General features: G+C 39.6%; 1 protein-coding gene across 1 annotated transcript in view; it reads right to left on the bottom strand.

The window, feature by feature from the left end:
• LOC133630634 (small conductance calcium-activated potassium channel protein 2-like) overlaps positions 1 to 12441 on the bottom strand; it is a 243459-nt gene extending 231018 nt beyond the window's left edge. Inside the window, exon 1 of the mRNA XM_062022234.1 lies at positions 12162 to 12441. The gene's annotated coding sequence lies outside the window, so the exon portion shown is untranslated. The remainder of the gene's footprint in view (positions 1 to 12161) is intronic.
• Between the last annotated feature and the right edge of the window lie 5816 nt (positions 12442 to 18257).

Below are 18257 nucleotides of genomic sequence, written 5' to 3'. Positions count from 1 at the left end.
ATATATATATATATATATATATATATATATATATATATATATATATATATATATATATATTTATTTATTTATTTTTTTAAATTAATATTGGCCAAAGGGGCCGCATTCAAATTTCTTACACACACTTGTTATTTCATATGTTGACCAGAGGGGGAGCACTTATAAAAACCGACACACAGTCAATTTGAAAAATCTCTCCTCTTTAGGACGACCATTTCTAGATACATAAAGATTTGTATTCACAACATTAATAATAAATACATGCTATGCAAATATAAAAAAGCTTGTTGTGAAAAATGAGTTAGAATTTCACAAGAAAAGGTCACAGTTTCACAAGAAAAAGTTGTTATTTTGTCAGCGCAAGTCAAAATTTTACAAGAAAAACTGAACATGTGTGCAATATTATGATAAAAGTTGGAATTTTACTCAATAGCAGTCGCAACTTTACAAGAAAAGCTTAACATTTTGGCAATTTTATGAGAAGAGTCGTAATTTTACTCGACAGAAGTCACAATTTTATAAGAAAACTTTCAAAATTTGGCAATATTACAATAATAATCAGAATTTTACTTGGCAAAATTTTGACAAAAGTCATAATTTTATTCAAAAAATGTCACTGTTTTACAAGAACGGCAAAAAAATTGGCATTATTGTGATAAAAGTCATAATTTTATATGACAAATGTCACTATTTTGTATTAAAAAGTAATACTTTTCCTTAAAAAAGTAATAATTTTACGAGAAAATATTGCAACATTACAGAAACAGAAATAATATGAGAAATTGTTCCCAATTTTATAAGAAAAAAGTCGACACATTGTGAGACAAAGACTGCTTTTAGTTATTTAGTTATTTTTTAAATTTTTTGTTTTTAATTGGTTTTTAATCTTCATTATATACTTCAAGTTATGACAGTATGTCTCTATATACGTATATTTTTTTTTTGTTTTGAAAATTAATATTGGCCAAAGGGGGCGCATTTAAATTTCTTACACACACTTGTTATTTCATATGTTGACCAGAGGGGGAGCACTTATAAAAACCGACACAGTCAATTTGAAAAATCCCTCCTCTTTAGGACCACCATTTCTAGATACATAAAGATTAGTATTTACAACATTAATAATAAAAATACATGCTATGCAAATATAAAAAAGCTTGTTGTGAAAAATGAGTTGGAATTTCACAAGAAAAGGTCACAGTTTCACAAGAAAAAGTCGTTATTTTGTCAGCGCAAGTCAAAATTTTACAAGAAAAACTGAACATGTGTAAAATATTATGATAAAAGTTGGAATTTTACTCAATAGCAGTCGCAATTTTACAAGAAAAGCCTAACATTTTGGCAATTTTATGAGAAGAGTCGTAATTTTACTCGACAGAAGTCACAATTTTATAAGAAAACTTGAAATTTTGGCAATATTACAATAATAATCAGAATTTTACTTGGCAAAATTTTGACAAAAGTCATAATTTTATTCAAAAAATGTCACTGTTTTACAAGAACGGCAAAAAAATATGCAATATTGTGATAAAAATCTGAATTTTATATGACAAACGCCACCGCTTTGTGTTAAAAAGTAATACTTTTACATAAAGTAATAATTTTACAAGAAAATATTGCAATATTACACGAACAGAAAGAATATGAGAAATTGTTCCCGATTTTAAAAGAAAAAAGTCGACACATTGTGAGAAAAAGACAGTTTTTAGCTATTTATTTATTTATTTAATTTTTTGTTTGGAATTGGTTTTTAACCCTTGTGTGGTGTTCGGGTCTGTGGGACCCGTTTTCGATTTTTATTAAAAGAAAAATGATACAATTAATGAATTTTTCAAACTGAGACTCACTGGCTTTGGCTCATTTTCTGTGAAGAACATATATCAGAATACCTATTTAATGAACACACACCATACACCCCCCCTACACATTTCTATTACATATAAGATGTCCGGGGTCCACTGGACCCGGGGCTAATAGAAGTGTGGAAATTGATGTTCTGTGTACAACACGCCCACACACACGCACACACACACACACACACACACACACACACACACACACACAGCAGGCATAGACGGGGAGGACAGAGTGTAGGTACACAGAACATCAGAGGGTCAAATGTGCGACAAAATGAGAGCAGACAGTGTTGACAAACAATGTTGCAACCTTGTGTGGGAACCGCAGGTGCAGAAACACAAAAGAAGAATCCCTGTAGGATGCAGAAACTGGCAGAGAAATGTCCATGCAACGTTCATATTGTTGTTACTCAGCCAGTGTTTGTGGGTCTTAGACTTAGACTTACACTTACTTTTTATTGTCGTTCAAATTTGAACTTTACAGTACAGATAAGAATGAAATTTTGTTGCATTAGCTGGTTGGCAGTGCAGGATAAAAAAGCAATAAGGTGCAGATATAAATAAATAGATTACTGTACAGATAAATATATTGCACTTTTGCATATGCATCCACGTTTATGGATGTATGTTATATTGTCTTTATATTCCAGCGAGTTCATCCATTTTTGGGGGGAATTGAGGGGATTATTATGATGCGTTCAAGAGTCTTACGGTCTGAGGGAAGAAGCTGTTACAGAACCTGGAGGTTCTGCTACAGAGGCTGCGGACCTCTTTTTAGAGTCCATCAGTGAAAACAGTCCTTGGTGGGGTTGGGAGGAGTCTCTGCAGATTTTCTGAGCCCTGGTCAGGCAGCGGCTTTTTGCGATCTCCTGGATAGAAGGAAGAGGAGTCCTGATGATCTGTTCCGCCGTCCTCACCACTCTCTGGAGAGACTTCCAGTCTGAGGCACTGCAGGCTCCAGTCCAGACAGAGATGCAGTTGGTCAGCAGGCTCTCTATAGTGCCTCTGTAGAATGTGCTGAGAATGGGGGGAGGGAGCTGTGCTCTTTTCATCCCACGCAAAAAGTGCATGCGCTGCTGAGCTCTTTTTACAAGAGCTCCGGTGTGTAGGGACAAGGTCATATTGTCAGTTATCTGCACCCCCAGGAACTTGGTGCTGCTTACCATCTCCACCGCTGCGCCGTTGATGAAGAGTGGAGCGTGGCTGGACTGGTGCTTCCTGAAGTCGAAGATGATCTCCTTGGTCTTGTCGACGTTCAGGACCTGGTTGTTGGTTCTGCACCAGTCAACCAGATGTTTCACCTCCTCCCTGTAGTCCATGTCGTTGTTGTCACGGATGAGGCCCACTACTGTCGTGTCGTCCGCATACTTCACAATGTGGTTAGTAGTGGACCTGGCGCAGCAGTCATGGGTCATCAACGTGAACAGCAGCGGACTCAGGATGCAGCCCTGGGGGGGAGCCGGTGCTCAGGGAGATGGCACTGGAGGTGTTGTTGCCCACTCTCACAGACTGGGGTCTGTCTGGGAGGAAGTCAAGCAGCCAGTTGCAAAGGGGGGTACTGAATCCAAGGGGGGCCAGTTTGCTCACCAAGTGCTGCGGGATGATGGTGTTGAATGCCGAGTTGAAGTCCAGAAAAAATATCCGCACGTGTGTGTCCTTTCCTTCCAGATGTGCTAAGCTCAGGTGGAGTACAGAGGAGGTATGGGTCGAATGTGGGGGGAAGTCTGGAGACAATGTATTCCTTTACCAGCCTCTCGAAGCACTTCATTACAGATGTTTTTAGGGATAAGTCAGCATTTTAACATAAAAGTGTTTGAATGTGAGGCATTAAAAGCCACAAAATGCAACGGGTCCATCAGACCCACAAACACTGGCTGAGTAACAACATTATGAACACCACACAAGGGTTAACCTTCATTATTTACTTCAAGTTATGACAGCATGTCTATATGTACACATTTTTTTTTTTATATTTTTTGAATTAATATTGGCCAAAGGGGGCGCATTTCAACTTCTTACACGCACTTGTTATTTCATATGTTGACCAGAGGGGGAGCACTTCAAGTTTTTACAAACACCTGTTATTTCATATGTTGACCAGAGGGGGGACCACTTCAAATTTTTACACACACTTGTTATTTCATATGTTGACCAGAGGGGGAGCACTTCAAATGTTTACACACACTTGTTATTTCATATGCTGACCAGGGAGGGAGCACTTTTAAAAGAGACACACAGTCAATTTGAAAAATCCCTCCTTTTTGGGACCGCCCTCATTTTGATAGATTTCACCACCTGGGGGTGCAAACGAGACATTCTCTATTAGATGCAATGGTTTTCCTTATTGGGACCATGATTTATGTCATCACCTCCTCATATGGAAGCTACTTTTCCTTGTTGATGTCTCTAGAAGGGTAGAAATACAAGAACACACACACACACACACACCTGCGCCTTCACACACACAAAGCAATCAATGTACAGCTGAATCTCCCCAGGTCGCCTGCGACACACGCGGCGACGAGTGTCAGCTTACAGCTGCATAACTCACACTCGCACACGCTTGTGTGTGGCGACGGTGCCGTGATGCAGGAACAACCCGCGATCAATACGCTAATTAGCCATAAAGCATAAGCGCTGCTGGGATACATGCTAGCCCTGGCGTCCTTTTGCCAGCATATCTCAGGAACTACCACGTAAATCGGGGTGTCAGCAACCCTCCGCTCTTTAGCGCCGCCCTAGTGGCTCCCTGGACCTCTTTTAGAGATGTGTGAAAATGGAAAAAGATGAAGAAAAACAAATATTTTTTGTTTTAATATAGTTCCTGTAGGACAGGGATGTCCAAAGTGCGGCCCGGGGGCCATTTGCGGCCGGCAGGTCATTTTTTAACGGCCCCACGGCACATTCTAAAAATACGATAAAAAAAAAAAAAAAAACATAAAAAGTGGTATAAAAGAGTTAACAGGTGACAATAAAATGTTGCTATGTTGACTCTAATAACACTAAGCTGTCATGCAGGCTGTTTCTTTCTTTAAAACATAATATTGAATAAAAAACAATGTTATTATGAATTATTGACCTATTCAAGGTTCCAGTTAGGTCACATTAAATATTCCACTTTGAGATATTTTTGGGGGAAAATGTTGCATATTTTGTGTTTGCCATATAAAAAACTGTTTTTTGGTTTTTTTTTAAAGAAGGGCCTAAAATGAACAAACAAGGAACATAATAAACAACAATACAAGTTATAATTGACGGATAGATCTGAAGTTGATCTCGAGACTATTGTGTTAACAGTTTTTTTTTTAAATTACGATTTATTTTTTAACACTTTACTGAGCAGGACCCTTTTGGATCCCCAATAATTTTAGTGGGACTTTTTTTCTTTTTTTTTTTAAGTGTCATTGCTCAAAAAATAATAATACATTAAAGTCAATGTTGTTATGAGTTATGTTATGAGCTCCAATTATTATATAATCTGAAATGTTCCACTTTAAAATTGTATTGGGGGAAAATATTTCATATTTTGTGTTTTTTCCATAAAAAACTGGATTTTCTTTGACAAAAAGGGCATACAACTTAAATGTAAAAAAAAAAAAAAAAACGTTATATTGTCAGATATACCTAATGTTGATCTAGATATTTAAACTTTGAATAATAATAATAATACTACTAAATAATGACACATTTTTAATATTTTTTTTTAACCTAAACCATATGGGGTCCCCGGGATCAAGCCTGAGTGGAAGCCTAAATGTATATTTTTTATACATATATTGCATTGTTTTTTTTTAAATAAAAAATATCAAAATGGCCCCCGCTTGCTTTGATTTTTCAGTGTGCGGCCCTCGATGGAAAAAGTTTGGACACCCCTGCTGTAGGAGAACAAACATGACACAAACCTTCCTAATTGCGAGAAATCCCACTGTTTATATCAAACAATTTGGCAAGCACCATTATGTCCCACTAATTTCAGCGATCCTTGAACTCATCGTAGTTTGTTTACATGTACAACTTTCTTCGACGCTGCCACGGAGGGGGCGGTATCGCTCAGTTGGTAGAGTGGCCGTGCCAGCAACTTGAGGGTTCCGGGTTCGATCCCCGCTTCCGCCGTCCTAGTCACTGCCGTTGTGTCCTTGGGCAAGACACTTTACCCACCCACACTGGTTTAAATGTAACTTAGATATTGGGTTTCACTATGTAAAAGCGCTTTGAGTCACTAGAGGAAAGCGCTATATAAATATAATTCAATTCACTTCACAGGAAGATGTGTTTTATGCCACTCCTTCTTTGTCTCGTTTTGTACACCAAACGTTTTATGCTGTGCGTGAATGCACAAAAGTGAGCTTTGTTGATTTCATTGATTGGCTAAATAAATCACTAATTAAAGTGAAAGTACCAATGATTGTCACACACACACACCGAGGTGTGGTGAAATTATTCTCTGCATTTGACCAATCACCCTTGATCACCCCCCTGGGAGGTGAGGGGATCAGTGAGCATCAGCGGTGGCCGCGCCCGGGAATCATTTTTGGTGATTTAACCCCCAATTCTAACCCTTGATGCTGAGTGCCAAGCAGGGAGGTAATGGCTCCCATTTTTATAGTCTTTGGTATGACTCGGCCGGGGTTTGAACTCACGACCTACCGATCTCAGGGCGGACACTCTAACCACTAGGCCACTGAGTATCATTATCACTGTAGGACGAGGAATAGCTAAAAATGCTTCACTACACACCATAGGAGGATACAATAGCTAGCCGCTAACAGCAAGCTAGCACCCCTGAATGTAAACAAATGCCATGGGTGGATCTACACCCGACATCCACAGTAATGATATCAAGTACAAGAGTGTACCCAGTCGATACTACTATGATTACATCAATATTTTTTATCATCAAAACATCTTTATTTAGAAAAGTATCGAAGTACATTTTGGTACCGGTACCAAAATATTGGTATCGGGACAACCCTAGTAGACATTTACCCAAACATCCTTGCGTGGCTTAGCCGATTTAAAATGCTGTAAAACCGTCTGTGCGACAACATCATGTCGACGATGAAACCCAATGGAGGAAAAAATTCTGTTAAATTAAAAATTAGCCTTGCTTCAACCGCAGAACTTCACAAAAAGATGGCGTTTCCAAAAAAAACCTACTTTTAATGGCGGACTGGGTGACTACTTTTTATGGCAATAGAGGAAACAATGAAATGGTAAGCAATAACATTAGCTTAGAAATGTGAGGAAAGTACGCTACCAATGTTAGCTCGAGTTTTTTGTGTAGCTAGCTTAGCCTTCTAATCTAAGTCAATAGTATCACCATCCACCAGCAAAATAAAGAAAACTACTGTGAATAGGATCATTGCCTACCAGTTTGTGATATAAACTGTTACTACGTTCATTATTAGCCCGGAGCATTGCTAACTGTATTAGCCGACTCGGGCCTCTATTGCAGTGATTTTCAACCCTTTTTGAGCCAAGGCACATTTTTTGCGTTGAAAAAATGCGGAGGCACACCACCAGCAGAAATCATTAAAAAACAAAACTCAGTTGACAGTAAAAAGTCGCTGTCCAACAATTGCGATACGACTTTAAAGCATAACCAAGCATGCATCACTATAGCTCTTGTCTCAAAGTAGGTGTACAGTCACCACCTGTCACATCACGCCGTGACGTATTTGGAGTTTTTTGCTGTTTTCCTGTGTGTACTGTTTTAGTTCTCGTCTTGCGCTCCTACTTTGGTGGCTTTTTCTCTTTTTTTGGTATTTTCCTGTAGCAGTTTCGTGTCTTCCTTTGAGCGATATTTCCCGCCTCTACTTTGTTTTAGCAATCGAGAATATTTCAGTTGTTTTTATCCTTCGTGTGGGGACATTGTTGATTGTCATGTCATGTTCGGATGTACATTGTGGACGCCGTCTTTGCTCCACAGTAAGTCTTTGCTGTCGTCCAGCATTCTGTTTTTGTTTACTTTGTAGCCAGTTCGGTTTTAGTTTCGTTCTGCATAGCCTTCCCTAAGCTTCAATGCCTTTTCTTAGGGGCACTCACCTTTTTGTTTATTTTTGGTTTAAGTATTAGACACCTTTTTACCTGCACAATGCCTCCCGCTGTTTCCGACATCTACAAAGCAATTAGCTACCGGCTGCCACCTACTGATATGGAAGAGTATTACACGGTTACTCTGCCGAGCTCTAGACAGCACCGACACTCAACAACAACAACTCATAATTTGCAGACTATAATTACTGGTTTGCAACAAATATTTTTAACCCAAATAGGTGAAATTAGATAATCTACCACGGCACACCAGACTGTATCTCACGGCACACTAGTGTGCTGCGGCACAGTGGTTGAAAAACACTGCTCTATTGTTTACAAAGGTTCGAAGCAGCAGTGCAGAAAAAGTATTTACATGATATAGAATAGAAAATCATTTTATTGTCAATATTCAGAAGTATGGCACCAGGATCTGGCATTGGAGAGATAAAGACATGTGTCAAACTCAAGACCCGGGGGCCACATCTGGCCCGCCGGATTATTCTTTGTGGCCCGCGATTGCCTGGAAAGAATGTGCATCGACTTTTATTTCATCTTTATTGATTAATGTGTCTAAATTTTGACAGAAAAAAAAAGCATGAAAGCATGCAAACGCAGCTCTTAAGTCAATATTATTCGATGCAACAAGCTACAGTAGGAAAGGGATTTACACGGCCCCATTCCTGGGTGGATCTCGCATGAGAGGAAGAGGAGGGGTTAATCATTTTTGCAATGCAGTCTGCTGAAAACGAGGCAAAGCTCCACCCTGGTCTCCACTGTGGTCAAAGTTGGAATGGCGGCTAAAGTGGATAGTGCACTCCCGCAATTTGTCACATTTCATGTGTCAGGTAAACCAAATAGTGCCTCCTGTTCCGACTGTATTTCTTGCCTTTGTGTCATTCAAACCCAAAATTCTACAATAGCTGAAATTAAGTTGTCACTTTGACTTTTTATTCCATAGCATTTTTTCCATTAGTTTGTTGGTAAACAATGCTAATAATAATAATTTAAAAAAAGGAAACTGTGTAATTTTACTATGAAGCGGCACTCCAAGGGCTTTGGCATATGCGATGTGGCCCACGATAAAAATGGGTTTGACGCCCTTGCAATAGAGTGAGGTGAAAGCTCAAATGTGGAATTTGGAGACAAGCTATGTCGACATAAATAGAGTGCTTACCCCAAATAAAGCAGATAAAACGTCTCCGGCCTCAAACGCTTTTCGTGTTGTCGTAGAAGCTAGCTTATCTCTTTCTGTAGTTAGCTTCTACGGCTAATGCTGATGTGTTAGTACGCTAGAAACAGAGTTCACTCTTACAATAACAATGTTGCTACAGTTTGGTTATTATACAGAACGTAAATGAAGTACTGTTGACGCTTTTTGAATGCATTTTTAAAGTGATTTAGAGGTAGAATTAGAGATGTCCGATAATATTGGACTGCCGATATTTTCGGCCGATAAATGCTTTAAAATGTGATATCGGAAATTATCGGTATCGGTTTCAAAAAGTAAAATTGATGACTTTTAAAACGCCGCTGTACGGAGTGGTACACGGACATAGAGAAAAGTACGACTTTATTCTGGTAATGTTATGACTTTTTCTTGCATTTCTTCTGCTAACTGAATGATTTTTGACTTATTTCCATTCTTCTACTTCTTTGTTGTGTTGTCTGCTATGTTCGTGTGTAAATATAAATAAGATATCGTGTTCTTCCAACATTTGTACACTTTGTCCTTCTCGTTGTTGACGTAATCTTAAAAAAAAAAATTGTCTCGCCGGCTTCCATCGTGCTGCCAACCAAAACAATGTTGTTAACAACTTGAAAATAAAAAATAAAAAATGGTATACAATATAAAATTACAAAAAAAGGTCAGACATGTTTAGTAACTTTACCAGTGGCAGTAGCCAGACGAAAACGGCGGTGCGTAACCTGCAACCTGGATGTGACACACTCACAGACTTTCTAATTGGTCAAACAGTGGAGGGCGGGACATAGAAATTAAAACAATAACAATATTTCGGGGCTGTAAATCCAAATTTGAAATGAGCTTATCTTGGCTGAACTACTGTTATCAGTTATAGAGGTATTGGAAAATAACATGATTTATTAATGCCTTTTGACTAGAGATGTCCGATAATATCGGACTGCCGATATTTTTGGCCGATAAATGCTTTAAAATGTGATATCGGAAATTATCGGTATCAGTTTCAAAAAGTAAAATTCATGACTTTTTAAAACTCCGCTGTGTACACGGACGTAGGGAGAAGTACAGAGCGCCAATAAACCTTAAAGGCACTGCCTTTGCGTGCCGGACCAATCACATAATATCTACGGCTTTTCACACGCAAAAGTGAATGCAAGGCTTACTTGGTCAACAGCCATACAGGTCACACTGAGGGTGACCGTATAAACAACTTTAACACTGTTACAAATATGCGCCACACTGTGAACCCACACCGAACAAGAATGACAAACACATTTCGGGAGAACATCCACACCGTAACACAACATAAACACAACAGAACAAATACCCAGAACCCCTTGCAGCACTAACTCTTCCGGGACGCTACAATATACACCCCCCGCTATCCCCTACCCCCCTCCACCTCAACCTCCTCATGCTCTCTCAGGGAGAGCATGTCCCAAATTCCAAGCTGCTGTTTTGAGGCATGTTAAAAAAAAATAATGCACTTTGTGACTTCAATAATAAATATGGCAGTGCCATGTTGGCATTTTTTTTTCCATAACTTGAGTTGATTTATTTTGGAAAACCTTGTTAGATTGTTTAATGCAGGGGTCACCAACCTTTTTGAAACCAAGAGCTACTTCTTGGGTACTGATTAATGCGAAGGGCTACCAGTTTGATACACACTTAAATAAATTGCCAGAAATAGCCAATTTGCTCAATTTACCTTTAACTCTATGTTATTGTTAATAATTAATGATATTTATCCTTGTGGAAACACTGATCATCTTAATGATTTCTCGCAATAAATATATATAGTAACAGATAAATATCAATATGCAACACTTTATTTGTATATTTTCTCTAAGTGCACATTTTTCAAATTGAACATTTTCAAATGATCACTTCTAAGACAGTCTTGTGAAATCACAATATCCCATTTCAACTAGCTAGCCACTAACATGTTTAATTACTTTGCACCATGTTTGTACAAATAACTCATGTAAAATACAAAAGTCAACTCTCAAATTTTTAAATAAATCATGTCACACTTTGAACTGGACACCAACTCTGTTATCTGTTTCTTTGTCAGTTAGTGAAGACCAAGTCTTTAAAATATTTTCTTGGATTTTCAAATTCTATTTGAGTTTTGTCTCTCTTAGAATGAAAAATGTCGAGCAAATACAATTTAACTGATAAGTGCTGCTATTTGAGCTATTTCCAGAACAGGCCAGCGGGCTACTCATCTGGTCCTTACGGGATACCTGGTGCCCGCGGGCACCGCGTTGGTGACCCCTGGTTTAATGCATCCAGCGGGGCATCACAACAAAATTAGGCATAATAATGTGTTAATTCCACGACTGTATATATCGGTATCGGTTGATATCGGAATCGGTAATTAAGAGTTGGACAATATGGGAATATCGGCAAAAAAGACATCTCTAGTTAGAATGCAAAAAAACAACAAAAAACCTTTTGTCTTCTTGTCTTTCTTAATGATTGTGAACGAGAGGCGAAACCCCCCCCCCCCCCAAAAGTGCCGTTCCCCTTTAAGGCGAAACGAGTCTTAAACGCGAGCCGTGCTGTGACGAGCCGCGTCGCAGGCGGTGAGTAAGCAGCAATGCTCACGGCGAACCGAGGAAACCCCGGACACGCTTTCTTTCCACTCTTTGTATTCAACTGGACCGCGAGTAATCCAACACGCCTCTCCTTGTGCCGGCTCACTCGAACGAAACGAAACGCGAGGCGCACGAACTCCGCCGCCTGAACACGGGCCGTCATATCAGTCGTTCCTGCGCGCGTGACCGCCGACATCTGCATGCGTGCGAGCGTGTTGCGAGTGGGCGAGAAACGGCTGGTAAACGCAAAACGTAATCTTGTTCCTAGCACAAACGCTTGACCAAACCCAATCCCCCCCCCCCCCCTGAGAGAGGCTGCTACACAACACCAGGCCGCTCTCTCCATAGCAACACACATGGCAACACCGCCGCTTCAGAGCCGGAGCCCAGCGCCGCACTTAAACACACACAGAAAGGAATAAGAAAAAGAGAAATCAATTATTGAGAGAGCTTCGTGTTCATACTTACTGCGCGCGTGGGGCCCAAACCGAGCGGCTGGCGTCACGGCTCCTCCGTCTGCTCATGTCGGTTGTTATCAGTCATCCACAGAGGATGTGAACTAGGGTCTGCCCCTCGCCTGACATGGCATTGTGCAGTGTTTACTTTCAAGGTGTTGGCTGTCCTCGCAGGCACCAACGCAAAAAAAAGTCGCTGGAAACGCGGGCGGCGAAGCAGAGAAAAAAAAAACAAGGGAAGGTCCTGTGACAACACGATAGGGAGAGCTGGAACCGACTTAATGCAAGGGGTGTCAAACGTACGGCCCGAGGGCCGGATCAGGCCCGCGGACAGGTTGTAAAGACTTCGACTTCCTTTTATTGTCATTCAAATTTGAACTTTGCAGTACAGATAAGAAGGAAATGTCATTGCATTAGCTCATGGTAGTGCAGGATGAAAGAGCAATAAGGTGCACATATAAATACAAACCCCGTTTCCATATGAGTTGGGAAATTGTGTTAGATGTAAATATAAACGGAATACAATGATTTGCAAATCATTTTCAACCCATATTCAATTGAATATGCTACAAAGACAACATATTTGATGTTCAAACTGATAATTTATTTTTTTTGTGTGCAAATAATCATTAACTTTAGAATTTGATGCCAGCAACACGTGACAAAGAAGTTGGGAAAGGTGGCAATAAATACTGATAAAGTTGAGGAATGCTCATCAAACACTTATTTGGAACATCCCACAGGTGAACAGGCAAATTGGGAACAGGTGGGTGCCATGATTGGGTATAAAAGTAGATTCCATGAAATGCTCAGTCATTCACAAACAAGGATGGGGCGAGGGTCACCACTTTGTCAACAAATGCGTGAGCAAATTGTTGAACAGTTTAAGAAAAACCTTTCTCAACCAGCTATTGCAAGGGATTTAGGGATTTCACCATCTACGGTCCGTAATATCATCAAAGGGTTCAGAGAATCTGGAGAAATCACTGCACGTAAGCAGCTAAGCCCGTGACCTTCGATCCCTCAGGCTGTACTGCATCAACAAGCGACATCAGTGTGTAAAGGATATCACCACATGGGCTCAGGAACACTTCAGAAACCCACTGTCAGTAACTACAGTTGGTCGCTACATCTGTAAGTGCAAGTTAAAACTCTCCTATGCAAGGCGAAAACCGTTGATCAACAACACCCAGAGACGCCGTCGGCTTCGTTGGGCCTGAGCTCATCTAAGATGGACTGATACAAAGTGGAAAAGTGTTCTGTGGTCTGACGAGTCCACATTTCAAATTGTTTTCGGAAACTGTGGACGTCGTGTCCTCCGGACCAAAGAGGAAAAGAACCATCCGGATTGTTATAGGCGCAAAGTTGAAAAGCCAGCATCTGTGATGGTATGGGGGTGTATTAGTACCCAAGACATGGGTAACTTACACATCTGTGAAGGCGCCATTAATGCTGAAAGGTACATACAGGTTTTGGAGCAACATATGTTGCCATCCAAGCAACGTTACCATGGACGCCCCTGCTTATTTCAGCAAGACAATGCCAAGCCACGTGTTACATCAACGTGGCTTCATAGTAAAAGAGTGCGGGTACTAGACTGGCCTGCCTGTAGTCCAGACCTGTCTCCCATTGAAAATGTGTGGCGCATTATGAAGCCTAAAATACCACAACGGAGACCCCCGGACTGTTGAACAACTTAAGCTGTACATCAAGCAAGAATGGGAAAGAATTCCACCTGAAAAGCTTCAAAAATGTGTCTCCTTTGATACCTAGAAGAGTTTCCATGTGTTTTTGTTCAATCTCAGAAAGACTGGGACCTAAAGTTTAATCCTGGCTTTGTAGATACACTGAGACCAAGTCTAAGGTTATTGTGTTTTTAAAGCTGCGCCAATTTCCTCAGAATTTTCAACAAATTTGAAGGGTTTTGTCCAGAAGATTATTTGTGATTTGTACATTTTGCTTGTTCTATTTTTGGCCAAAGTAAAACAAAAAACAACAACCTGAAGTTGTGTTTATTTTTAAGTTACCATGCCATGATTTTACCATTCCGGCCCACTTGCGAATAGACTTTCCTCTATACGGCCCCTGAGCTAAAATGAGTTTGACACCCCTGTCTTAACGTATATTGCTAATGTACAAAACCCCAAACCAGTGAAGTTGTCACGTTGTGTAAATGGTAAATAAAAACAGAATACTATGATTTGCAAATCCTTTTCAACTTATATTCAATTGAATAGACTGCAAAGAAAAGATATTTAATGTTCCAACTGGAAGAGAACACTTTTCATTTTGCTTTACAGAGTAAACAACTAAAAACTAAGTTTTCGGCCATTGTTTTCTCTAAAGGCATACATGTGTCTAAATATGGCCAAGGACACGCATTATTGTGGGTTTCCTGCACGTCATCTTCATCACTAAAGGAAAAATCTCATCCGTGGGAGAGAATTCCTCTGACATTTTTTTTTTTTTTTTGAGTGGTCAGCTTGAAGCGTCCTTCTGTCTCTGACTCCCTCGTCAGTCTTTATGGTTTCAATGACCCGCCTTATCTTGCCTCTGATTGGCCAGTCCGTCATGTTTGGCCCTAACCTTAGCCAATTGTGACTCATCATAGGAACACCAACCAATCATCATGGATGTTCTCCGTATGTATGGATGTTCTCATTCATCCAGCTCATTGGATTTTATACATATGTTCTTAGTCTGGGGTCACAGTCCATTTTCTTTCTTTGTAGCTTTGATGGAAGCTACCTCACTACATGGCTCTTAAAGTAGTAAGCTACAGGAAAATCTACTTGTTAAAAAGTAGCTAAGCTACCGCCGAGCTACTGAGAAATGTAGTTAAGCTACGTAGCTTAGCTCCATGTAGCTTATTACTGCCCATCACTGTCAGAGTTGTACAATTAGGTGATGATCCAAGCAATTGAGTGGTCTTTTTTCATACAAAAGGCGCAGTAAAGAAGTCATATTATGATTTTTTTCTAAATGTAAAACACTTCCTTGTGGTCTACATCAGTGATCCCCAACCTTTTTGTAGCTGCGGACCGGTCAACGCATGAAAATGGGGTGCGGGGGGGGGGGGGATTTTATTTTATTTTTTATTTTTTTTGTCATAAAGAAATGCAATCATGTGTGCTTACGGACTGTATCCCTTGCAGACTGTATTGATATATATTGATATATAATGTAGGAACCAGAATATTAATAACAGAAAGAAACAACCCTTTTGTGTGAATGAGTGTAAATGGGGGAGGGAGGTTTTTTGGGTTGGTGCACTAATTGTAAGTGTATCTTGTGTTTTTTATGTTAATTTAATTTAAAAAAAAAAAAAAAGTTTTTTATTTATTTTTATTTTTTAATTTCTTGTGCGGCCCGGTACCAATCGATCCACGGACAGGTACCGGGCTGCGGCCCGGTGGTTGGGGACCACTGGTCTACATAACATGTAATGGTGGTTCTTTGGTCAAAATGTTGCATAGATGATGTTTTACAGATCATCTTCGAGCCGCTTTCTGACAGTCTCTTCCGGATGCGCCGTTTTGTGGGCGGTCTTATTTACGTGGCTCACCTTCGTCTTCTCCCCGTCATCTTTGTTGTAGCGGTGTAGCATGCAAGGACGGGAGTGGAAGAAGTGTCAAAAGATGGCGCTAACTGTTTTAATGACATCCAGACTTTACTTCAATCAATAACAGAGCAGCATCCCTGCATCCGTGGTTCACTAGTGCAACAACAACAACAAATGTGTCCCTTGAAAAAACGTCCGACCGGAACGCTCTAATAACTAAAGTTCCTTGGGTGTATAATGTAAACTCACTACACCGGTATGTTTTAGTGCTTTCATGGCGAGTTTACTGACAGATATAAGTAAGAACTTTACACTACTTTATATTACAAATGGCAACAGCGGAGGGTGAATGTCACATAACAAGAAGATAGTGAAAAAGAAGAAGCTTATCAACTACGGCATCGGCACAGACTCCAGTGGCGGACATGCGCACATTTTCAGGACTTATGCAGATCTCAAATACACATCAGCAGGTACCAGAAGGTGAGAAAAGTTGGTATTGCATAATATTGCGAAACAAAAACCACAGATAACATGTCTGCTAATGGGTGCCATTACGTGGTCCTTATACACACACCATGGTAATACTTGTATCTCTGACTACGGTAGCCGTAATGGGTCGACAATCCATCAAGCGGTGCGGCTTCAAAGTCGTACTAAAACATTTTGACAGATCTTTGAGTGCCGTGTGTAATGTCCTTTATTTTCAATGGAACATTTAAAGTTTTGGTGTTGTTTACTGGCGTCATGTTGCAGTCCACACGTATCTCTTATGTGTGACTGCCATCTACTGGTCACACTTATCATTACACCATGTACCAAATAAAATTGCTTCGAGGTCGGTAAACACAACCAGAATTATTCCGTACATTAGGCGCAAAGTCGATTTTTGAGAAAATGAAAGGATTCTAAGAGCGCCTGGCCCACATCATACAGGTTCCTTCACAACCTCAGGTTCCCCTGCACATTTGGTGGATGTTCTTCTGACACACACACACACACACACATAGACACACCGGTACACTCCACTACGACAACAACTAAACCAACAGAAAAGTGATATATGACACCCGTTGGCCATACGTGCTTCTCCGTCTGCTGATAAGCTGTTTGAACACGGTCGAGGATTTACAGCATTCAGTAGAGAGAACGTCAATAGCAAACAGAAGAATTCATTTATTGGTTGTAAACAATTTTAACTTTTTTTTTAAAATGAGAACTTTATGCCTTTATGGATCGGTTCATATTGATTATAGACTATTGATCATGTAGTTTTTCTTCATTACGGGCCTGTGAATTGATAACATGCACACCTCTTTAATATTTGGTTATTTTGAAGCACTGTCTTATTAAAATATTAGGGATGGGTTTAGGTCTGGGCCCATACAAAAATGTGCTCAGCGATATATTGATCGACAAATTATTGTCGATAAATGATATTATTGACATTCATCTTTTGAGGCCAAGTGAACCACTGATGTAATGATACTACATAATAATAATGCAAGTATACCCTTTTATATGCAATAAACTGGCATTTCTTGTATATTTGAACATTGTAATTGTAATTTTAACTTTGAAATATCCATGGGGGATCATTCACAAGGTTGGTTTTAGAACATACTCATAATCTCTTTATGCAATCAAAGTTGCTCAAATTTGATGATCTTGTTAAATATAATACATCAACAATCTTACATAGAGCATTTAATAGATTTTTAACGCCTAACCAACAATGTTTTTTATAACACCAGCGCAGGCTCGTAACTTGAGATGTTTTGGGTATTTCTCATTGCTCTCACCTTTTTTTCTACTTTCTACTTCCTGTGTTTTTGAATCACTTCCTGTCCCGGTGCTCTTGTTTTGTCAGGATTTCCTGTTTGGTCCCTGTGTTTAGAAGCACCTTTACTTTCTGTTCCATGTCCTGCCAGCACACCTGATTCTCATGAATGAGTGGTATTTAGTTCCTCCTATGCTGGATCATTCCATACTTGTTAGTCAGCTTCCTGTGCACCTCCCTGCTGCCAATAAATATACTTTCACCTGCATTTCTTCATCCTTGGCGTCACACTACAAGCAACGCTCACCAAATCATGACATATGAAGAGTAAAATAAACTGGACTAACAACACAAACAATGCCAAACTATTTGAACTGTTGTACAAACTTTGGGTCTGGTTCAAATAGAGATGAGGGTCTTTATTTGGAATTGCTGTTGTACTCTTTCTCATTGTGTTCCTTACCATCGTTGGTATTTTGTCTATTACCTATGTTAGTATATTGTTTATTACCATTGTTGGTATTTTGTCTATTACCTATGTTAGTATATTGTTTATTACCATCGTTGGTATATTGTCTATTACCATCGTTGGTATTTTGTCTATTACCATTGTTGTTATATTGTTTATTACCATCGTTGGTATATTGTCTATTACCATCGTTGTTATTTTGTCTATTACCATTGTTGTTATATTGTCTATTACCATCGTTGGTATATTGTTTATTACCATCGTTGGTATATTGTCTATTACCATCGTTGTTATTTTG

The sequence above is a fragment of the Entelurus aequoreus genome, linkage group LG16 (assembly GCF_033978785.1).
Source record: "Entelurus aequoreus isolate RoL-2023_Sb linkage group LG16, RoL_Eaeq_v1.1, whole genome shotgun sequence".
Taxonomy (NCBI): domain Eukaryota; kingdom Metazoa; phylum Chordata; class Actinopteri; order Syngnathiformes; family Syngnathidae; genus Entelurus; species Entelurus aequoreus.
Note: the sequence above shows the minus strand (reverse complement) of the source record. Positions and strands in the feature narration are given on the sequence as shown.